Source organism: Chrysochloris asiatica, unplaced genomic scaffold (genome assembly GCF_000296735.1).
Source record: "Chrysochloris asiatica unplaced genomic scaffold, ChrAsi1.0 scaffold00434, whole genome shotgun sequence".
Taxonomy (NCBI): Eukaryota; Metazoa; Chordata; class Mammalia; order Afrosoricida; family Chrysochloridae; genus Chrysochloris; species Chrysochloris asiatica.
Genome location: NW_006408952.1, coordinates 1,141,396 through 1,151,932, shown reverse-complemented (window position 1 = coordinate 1,151,932; position 10,537 = coordinate 1,141,396).

Below are 10,537 nucleotides of genomic sequence, written 5' to 3'. Positions count from 1 at the left end.
GAACAGAAAAAGATTGCTTTTCTAATTTTCTCCATCACCAAATTAATGATTTCTTATAAAAAATGAACTCTATTCCTTTATGGATAATGCTGTTATTAAGAGACTTTGTAATCTGCTACTTCAATCTTATGTCTTATTCTCCCTGGAATGCTGCTTCTTCATCTGTAAAATGAAGTTAGGTAGGAGACACAATTTCAGGGCCCATCTCAACATTTCAGAGCTAGTCCAAGGCTTTATCAATCTTTTCCTCTGTTTTCTCCCTTTTGTCTACCCACAGCTGACCACACCCCTAATCAAAGTTCTTCCCTATGGGTGGAAAGACCTTTAAAAGCATAACAGAAACTACAACCGAAAGAGTTATTAGATTTGACTGCATACATCAAAGGACTTCATGAACAAAATTAAAAGGCAAATGAAAAACTGAAAGAAAAATATTTGCATCCTGTAAGACAGAAAAAATTTAACACCCTAAGTAAAATTTAGGGATTCCTGTTATAGCCCTGTAGAATAAGCACTAGACATACTAATGGAGTCATGGTGTGGCACTGGGGGTTAATGCACCAGCCTGCAAAGCCGTTTGAACTGCAAGGCCGGCTGTTCAAGCTCACCAACTGCTCCTCGAAAATCCTATACAGGGTCACTATGGGTCGGAACCGACTTGACAGCACTTCACAACAACAACTCACTAGAAGATCAGCAGTTCAAATCCAGCAACCACTCCTCAGAAACCCTATGCAGGGTTGCTGTGAGTCAGAACTGACTCTACAGCACTTAACAACAACAACAACCTCTCTCTTATTTCAGAGAAATTATTTTGGTGTGATTAAGCATAGGCTATGATCTTCAAGTTATGATTTCAAGTTGAGACTGACTGAATTAAAAGAAGAATGAATATTACTTAGAACCAAAGATAAAAATGTGTCTTTAACCAAGGATAATGATTAGAACAGTTCTGAAAGCTTGAAGTCATATAAGAAAAGACAGGAAACAAAAATATCATCCAGAGATGAAGACATTGATGTGAAGTCTCCCTGGGATTCCTATATACTCTTGTTAGGTGCCATCAAGTTGGTTCCAGCATATAGTGACCCTATGCACAATAGAACAAAACACTGCCCAATCCTGTGCCATCCTCACAATTGTTGTTAAGCTTGAGCCCATTGCTCCTGCCACTACGCCAATCCATCATGTTGGGGGTCTTGGTTTTTGCTGACACTCCACTTTACCTAGCATGATGTCTTTCTCCAGGGACTGGTACATCTTTATAACATGTCCAAAATATCAGAGACAAAGTCTCATGATCCTGGCTTTGAAGGAGCATTCCAGTTGTACTTTTTCCAACACAGATTTGTTTGTTCTTCTAGCAGTCCATAGTACTTTTAATATGTTTCTTCAACACCATAACTCAAATGTATCAATTTTATGTATATACGACTCTACCATCTACCAACTACTTTCATAGTCTTTATTTTATTTAATCCTTACAATGATCCTGAAAGGTTAGCATCATTATTCCCACTTTGTTATTATGTGCCATGGAGTCGGTTCCAACTCATAGCGACTCTGTACAGCATTTCCAAGGCTGTTAATCTTTACAGGAGCAGAAAGCCTCATCTTTCTCCCGTGGAACAGCTGGTAGTTTCAAACTGCTGACCCTGAGGTTCACAGCCCAAATCGTAACCACTATGCCACCAGAAGAAATTTAATTCATTGGAATTAAATGACTTTGACAAGACACAGATAATAGTGTTACTGGAAACATTATGCCAAATGCTTTTAGGTTCTACATAAGTAAGAAATAATCCAGTGATTTCTGATAGTTTACTGTGCCACACACAGTTTTTTTTAAAGAATTGAGACTTTAGGCATGTCACTTAAACTCTCTGTGGGCCTTGATATTTTATGCTCTAAAACTAAGGGGCTAACCTAACTAAAGGTCCCCAATCACTAGTAGAAGGGATCAGAAGACATAGATGATCTAGTAAATCGTCAAGCCTTACCTGAGAAATATCTGAGCAATTACCACTATCACAACTCAATTTCTTCCAACCTTCCCCCTCAACATGGTTTGATTACACAGTCATTCAGAAAACATCTGCCATGGGGTGGAGCTTTCAGGGGAAAAGATAAAACAGAGTTAAAAGATCAAATAGAATTCTTCCCTACTGCCCGATCTTCACTGTCAACACCTACCCCCACCCAGTTAACTAAATTATTTTATGGAGAAATTAAAAGGGATCAGTCTCTTAGTTTTCTTTGTATTCTAAGGGGCGGTGAATCTATTATGTTAGAGGTAGAATATTATTATTATAAGTGTGATTAGAGAAAAAAGAAATCTATGCAGAAAGAAATAATTAATAAAATAAAAAGGCCAAAACTAGAAGAGACAATGAGATATTATTTAGCCAAAAAGTAAAACAATGTTCCAGTATATGTCATGGCATGGGTGAACCTTAAAATCATTACCCTGAGTAAATTAAACCAGACACAGAAGGACAAATATTGGGTAGACAGACTTATATGAAATATCTAGAATAGGCAAATGCATGAAAATTATAGCTTATTAGTATTAGTAGTTATCAGTGAGTAGGTAGGGCAGAATAGGAAAATGCTAATTAAGGCATCTTGAGTTTGTGGTTGGGATGTTGAAAACTTTTGGAAATGGACAGTGGTGATGACTAGACAACATGATGAATGCAATTAATGCCATTGAGTTTACTTCAAATAGTAAAATATTTTTGTTATATATATATTTTACCATACTACATTTTTTAAGCTAAAAAAACAACAAGCAGCCCAGTCTCTTCTCATTAACATTTACTCAGATAACATTTGAGTAAGGTCCAGAAACAGCCAGAATTTCCACATGACCCACACCTGGCCTCACATCATCAGCCACATCTCCCCACAAACCCACCTGTGCCTTGCTCACTAGATCAATTCCAGAGCTTGATGTTCTGATCACAGTTCGGATTATAGAACCTAACTGAGATTCTGGATACAGCCCTGTACCTTGCCTTTGAAAGCCCAGTCTTGCCAGTGGCATAGATGGGTGGTGATGGATGTTTATGACTCCAAAGGGCCACTGTGAAGATTAATGACCTATGTTTTGCAAAGTGTTTTTAAATTCCCAGATGAAAGCTGCTCATATAGCTATCTTCTGCATGACTAGCATTTCCTTGCTCTAAATTAGTTACTCTCACCATATTTCAAAACCCCAAAAAAGACCCAGATTAAGGGCAATGCCCAGGAGCCCACTGATGGCTTTTAGATAGCACTTCCCCAGAGGCTGATGAACTGACAGAGAGAAAACACTCCTTTCAGCACCACCTTTTCAGAGACACTTTTCATCTTTACTGTCATATGTGGGATCAAGAGCATAAAAGTCACATTTGAACTAGCAACTGATGTCTCCCTTGAGGCTGTGCCACAGACTGCTACCACACTGTTGTGTTTTTGGAATGTTTCCAGGTTAATGGTAAAATGATTTCTTATGGGACTATCACAAGGGAAGAGATTGAGTGGAAATGTATATTCTATTTAGAGAAAATAATTAGTGAATCATTTTGAGTGATAATCACAGAAAATTCAAACTAATTTAATGTGTGTGGCTTTTGATGATTTGTAAATTGATTATAAGCTATCTGATTATTCCTAGAAATGCTGGAGCAAAGCCCAGTTTGGGAATTCTATATCATTGTCTACTACAAGACCTTTTTTTTTTTTTTTTTTTTTGGTGGTGGTGGTGAGGAGAGTTGGGGTAAGTTGGCAATTTAAACAAGAAAAAATAGATGTAAAATGGGAAAAATAATTGCATCAATCCAATTGAGAGAAAATAAAGTTAATGTATCACTTTTTCCTTATAAATTGTTTTCCTTAGTGTTTTGAATTTTTTAAAAGACTAAGAACAAATATTGTATGATTACATTCTATTAAATATCAAGAATAAGCAAATGTATAGAGGCTAAAAGTGGTTACCAGAGTAGGAGAGAGGAGAACAAGGGGAGTGTTTGCTTATGGGCCACTGAGTTTCTGTTTAGGATGATGAGAACATTGGAAACAGATAGTGGTTACAATTGTACAACATAATGAACAGAGTAAGTGGCACTGAATTGTGTATGTGAAAATATTGAAATGAGACCTCTGTTTCTAAGAGCTTCTGTTATCGAAATACTACAAGTGAGTGGCTGTGATTAACAGAAGCTTTATTTCTTACAATTTAGGAAGTTTTATGTTCAAATTCAAAGTGGCAGTTTGAGAAGAAGATTCTATCGACCCTAGAGGAAGATCTTTAGCTTTCAGCCTCTGTTCCTTGATTCCTTGGCACTCTCCATGTGGCACCTGTCTTTCTTCCATGTGTGCTTCCTGCTCTGAATCTAATCTGTTCCCTTTATTTCTCCTAAATCATAAGATCAGAGACACACTCTAAACTGATAATAGCTCATTATCATAAAAAAGAAGACCCTACTCCCAAATGGCATTATATCCGAAAGTATGTTATTGTTGTGTGCCATCAAGTAGGATTTGAACATAACTGATATTGAACATATCAGGGAGAAGGGAGAATTTCATAATTCAGTCACCACAAACAGCATGTTGTTGTTATTGTTGTTTTTTCTCTTAAGTGCTATGAAGTCAGTACCAACTCATAGCAACATCATGTGCAACAAAACGAAACACTGCCCGGTCTTATGGCAACCTCACAATTGTTGCTACACCTCAGCACATTGCTGCTGCCACTGTGCCAATCCATCTCAATGGGTGTCTTCATCTTTTTCTCCAACCCTCCACATTACCAAACATAATATCCTTCATACCAGGGTGTGGTCCCTCCTGACACTATATCCAACGTATGAGAGAGGATGTCTGACCATCCTGGCTAATAAGCAGCATTCTGCCTGTACTTCTTCCAACATAGATTTATTTGTCCTTCTAGCAGTCCATGGTACTTTCAGTATTCTCCTCCAACACCATAATTCAAATGCATCAATTCTTCTACAGTCTTCCTTATTCACTGTCCAACTTCCGAATACATATGAGGTTATTCAAAGTACCATGGCTAGGGTCAAGTGCACCTTAGTCCTCATCCTGACATTGTTGCTCTTAAACACATTAAAGAGGTCCTGTGCAGAGTTGCCTAATGCAATATGTCATTTGATTTTTAACTGCTGCTTCCATGAATGTCGACGGTTAATATGAGCAAAATGGAACCTTGGACATCAATCTTTACTGCATTTATATGCTAAGGAATTTTTTTCTTTACATTGAAGTGCAATGCATGCCAAAGACTTTGGTCTTTGACCTTCATCAGTAAGTATTTCAAGTCCTCTTCACTTTCAGCAAGCAAGGTTGTATCATCTGCACCACAGGTTGTTAATGAGTCTTCCTATAATCCTGATGCCATGTTTTACTGAAGCTTCTTGGATTATATTCTCAGCATAAAGATTGAATAATATGGTGAAAGACTACAAACCTGATGCACACCTTTCCTAACTGAAACCATTCAGTGTTCAAACAACTGCCTCTTAGTCTATGTACACGTTCCTCATGAGCACAATTAAGTGTTCAGGTGTCAGGAGCCAGCACTAGTGCCATCTAATGGTGAAAGCTGAGTCGGCCCTCATGCTCTTATAATTGGCCTGAAGACAAGTTTCACCTGGTTAAGGTGATGTCAGTGATAGAGACTTATTTTTAATTGTAACTAGGACAATCCTGGGAAAAGGGAACTTAATTTGTGCTAAAACCGCGTGATTCTGTGTTGCTATAACAATGCTTATACTTATGTGATCATATCCTGGTTGGTATCCTGGTTGGTAAACATATCCCTGTTACTATGGAAAACTTGTAACTAGGCAGAATAACTATGACCTAATGCTAAAAGTCCTATATAAATCACGTTGCTACAATAAACTATGTCACTGGCCATCAGCCTGTTGATCCTTATCTGATTAATTAATCCTCGCCTCTCCTTCGAGTAACCCACGTAGTGGTCTGAGCCGGTCTCAGACCCCAGTATTCAGGAATACCTCATTTTCCTCAGTGTTGTCCATAACTTCTCTTGATCCACACAACTAAAAGCCTTTCGATAGTCAATAAAAGACAAGTAAACATCTTTCTGATGTTCTCTGCTTTCAACCAAGATCCATCTGATAGCTGATATCCCTCCTTCACTGACCTCTTCTGAATCAGTCTTGAACTTCTAGAAGTTCTCTGTAAAAGAATGGTTGCAGCCATTTTTGTATTATCTTCATAATTTAACTTGCACGCTATATTAATGATATTGTCTGATGATTACCACATTTTATTGGACTACTTCTCTCTGGGAAAGGCACAAGTGTGGATTTCTTCCAGTCAGTCAGCCATACAGCTCACTGATTCTGGCTTCCATCCTTTCAATTCTACTCCTTTGCCATTTCAGTGTATTTCCTGTTTCTGATATTTTAGTGTTGATCATCTGGATTTCTTTTTGCAGGTTTTGCATTGTCTCCAATGCTATAGCTATTTTATTTTATTGTTCCTGTACCACTTTTTTTACTTCTTACTTATTTACCTTAACCTTTCTGTGGAACATTTGGATATATCTCAGTATCATTCATCTGAATTCTTTGTTAGTTAATTCCAAAACCACTTCTCCTTCCAATGTAATTTCTAGCTCTTCTTCTTGGCCATTTGTTTGACCTACTCTGTATTGTTTCTGCACATGAGCAGAAGTTTTCTGCTGGTTTTTAGGCATTGTGGTGTTGCTATGTTCATATTAATTAGAAAAATGTATGGTGTATTCTTAAGCTCTCTCTAATTGGCTTCTAGTATGTGTGATCAGGAGATGGATTTCTCTGTTCATTGCTCTTCCCACTCAATTCAGAGTGTTTTTAGCAGATTTTGGTTGTAGTCACTGCTCTGGTGTATAGCAGCTGATATTAGCTCTTGCCCAATTGGTGAGGCTTTAGAGGATGTGACTATAGCTTGGCTATATTCTGTAGTTGCTGCCTCTTGTCTGGTGAGGCAAGTAAAGAAGGAACTCCCATAAGATAAGATATAAGGTGAACTACTAATTATGTCTGTCACAATTGTAAAGATAGAAGTTTTGTAACAAAAAAAGGGGGAGTAGTTAATCTTACAGTACAAAACGGAGGACCCTATGACCATCAAGGGAGAAGAGCACAAGTAGAGTGTGAGACCTTATCCAGAGAAGAACAGTGACACCAGAGATGGAGGCAGAGATGAGGACATGGAAAGAAGGAGCAGCTGAGGATTCTGGACTCACGGAACGAGAGAGACTGGGTGCTGGTGGCCAAGAGGCAGGCTTGAAGAATGTGCCCTTTGGCTGTTTAAATTATTATATATTCCTGAGTGTTTCTGTGTACATGCTCCACCTCCACCAAAAACAAACAAACAAAAAAACAGGGAATGGAAGCAAATATTGTTGAATGATGATACACAGGAGATAGTAATCATTGCAATGAAACAATGGCGTAAAACCAGTGTTCTCCCATTAAACTATCACTCAATTTACAATAAAAACTTTAAAAAAAAAAAAGATAAATGGTGAACCAAAACACAAGTCTAAAAATGAAACAGTGGCTGGTGATTTTGAACTGTTGACTTTGCAGTCAGCAGTCCAGTGTTTATCCTACAGACCCTTCCTCCAATCCAATATCACAATCTTCTTTATACAGCCCAGGTTCTATTTGCTTAGCATACAGATTAAATAACATTAGTGAGAGGAGGTAACCCTAACAGACATCTTTCATGATTTGAAAACTATTCTCCCATTGTTCTTTTCAAACAACTGCCTCTTGGTCTATGTATAGATTCTTCATGAACACAATTACGTGTTCTGGAATTCCCATTCTTCAAAATGTTCTCCATAGTTTGTTATGATTGACACAGTTGAATGTCTTTGCATAGTCAATAAATGATTATCTATGTAGACAGAAGTCCAGGTGTAGCATTGTAAGATAAGTACTGGACTGCTAACCACAAGGTCAATTCAAACCCAACAGCTGCTCCTCAGAAACCCTACATATTTAACAGTTGTGTCTCCAGGGCTCCTTAACAAATTGCATATGCATATTTATTTTTTTGCCATAAATAAAAAATTTTAAAAGACAAAAGCATCAAAATGGGCATTGCTTTTGTAGTTAGTTGAAACTATAAGTTGGAACCAACTCAATGGCACTTAACAACAACATCTAAAAAACATAAATATAAATCTATAGAATCAATAAGAGAGTTGAGCAAAGTTGAACAATACAAAATCAGCATATAAAAATTTACCACATTTCCATTCAACAGCAATAAATAGAAAACAATTGACAAATAGATACCATATGTAATCATCAAAGTGTCAGTTCTCACCAAACAAGATTTTTTTTAAGTACACGCAGTACAATTTACATAATTTATGCAAATTGGCATAAAATTGACAATCACACAAAACTAAGCAATAGGAGTACATGTAATAAAATATTTTAAAATCAGAAGAAAGACATAGACAAAATTCAGGTGGAAGGGAATTTTGTCTAGGGTGATGGGATACTTAAGAGATCTCAAAAATAATGATAATATTCATTTTCTTATTCTGGGTTTTGTGCAAATGAAGGAACTCTAGTAGCATAGTGGTTATGAGTCAGGCTGCTCACTTCTAGGTCAGCAGTTCAAAACTACCAGCTGTTCCACAAGAGAAAGATGAAACTTTAGATTTACAGCCTTGGAAACCCTAAGCAGGGTCCCTATGAGTCGGAACCAACTACACGGCACATAACCACCACCACCTTGGTGCTTTATGAAGTTCTGGTGTGGTGCTATAGGATAAACACTGAACCACAAAGTTGGTTTGAACCACAAGTCAGCAGTTCAAATTGACCAGTCAATCTTTGGAAATCCTATTCAGGACTTCTATGAATTAGAACAAACACAACAGCATTTAACAACAATAACAACAATTGTTCCTTGTAGTCTATAGATTTTATGCTATCAAATACATAGTACAAACTAACTATGAAACTCAACAGAGAAATTATTACAACTATACTAAAAAAGCACACAGAGCAGTAGACATCAAGGTCGAATAATGACATCATCAAAAATCAAGTTCCTCTCCACTCTGCCCTCCATTCTACCTCCCTCTCCATGTCAATGATGCCTTTCCTTCCACTCACAATTGACTACAGCACTTTTAGATGTTACATAAAGATAGGAATACACTTAGCAAAGAAGGAATGTCTTTACTCATGCTTTTATTTGTATTTGTAAACCAGCCTTTTTACAGGAGCCCCTTAGTGTGGTACTGGATTGCAAGGTCAGTTGAACCACAAGGTCAGTGGTTCAAACTCACCAGCTGCTCCTTGGAAACCCTATATAGTATCGCTATGAGTCAGAACTGACCTGATGGCAATTAACAACAACAACCACTGAGCAGGATTGGGACACATGTCTAATCATAAACCAATCAATCCCAAACCAAGGGGTATAGGACCATCCTAATTGGCTTAGACCCTCAGTTCTCAAAGTGAAATTCTTGTGCTGCCAGTATGTGCATCAACTTTCAGTTTGCTAGAAATGACCTGCCCTAAATCCATTGAATTAGAAATACTGAGAGGGGGGACCAGAAATCTGTGTTTTAAGAAGTCCCTTGGGTGAATCTGATGCATGCTAAAGTTTGAGACCACTGGTGTAGGCATAGACCGATTATGACTCAATCTCTGAAGCTGAACACATAATTACATTCCTGAGGTCACAGAAAGGAAAACAAACACCCAAACAAACGTGGGAGTCTGGCAGAAAGATGTCTGCCTGGAAAAAAACAAAAAATTGCTTCTGGGAATCAGCAAAGGTTTAGAGCCCTTGGTGAAAATTAGAGATGCCTTGGCCAGGGAAATGACAGAGTTTCTTATGATCAGAAAGAACATTTTAAGAAGTGCAGATAATATGAAAGAAGAAACTCACTATAGTTCTCTTAGCCCATAACCACTTAACTGGCTAGGAATCACTTGTGGCAGATAAAGCAAAAATTCATTTCCCCAAATATCAATGTAATATACATCTAAAAATCCCTAACATCAGCTTTTTCTATTATAATTATGCCTAAAGGGGAATTGTTATTTCAAAGTACCTCAATATGAGCAAAGCAAAAAATTCCCTTGAGGTTATATTTTATATTTTAGAATAATTTAGTGAGTCTCTATATTACCTGTACCATAGTTTCTCTACATGACATAGTTCTGCTATAAGATATCATTCACATTCTTTGTAGAGGTAAAAATAATAATGACAAGAAGTAAGACTAATGTGAATAACTCTATTTGGTCAAAGATGAGTACCCCATACTTGCACTGTCTTTTTCAGCAACATGTGAAATTATAAACTAAATTCAATATCAGTTCTCCAGTTATGGATTGAATAAGAGCACCCTCACCAAGGCACTATTAAATGATGGTGGTAGTGATGTGCCATGGAGTCAGTTCCAACTCACAATGACCCTATATACAGTTTCCAAGACTGTAAATCTTTGTTGTTGTTGTTGTCAGGTGCCATC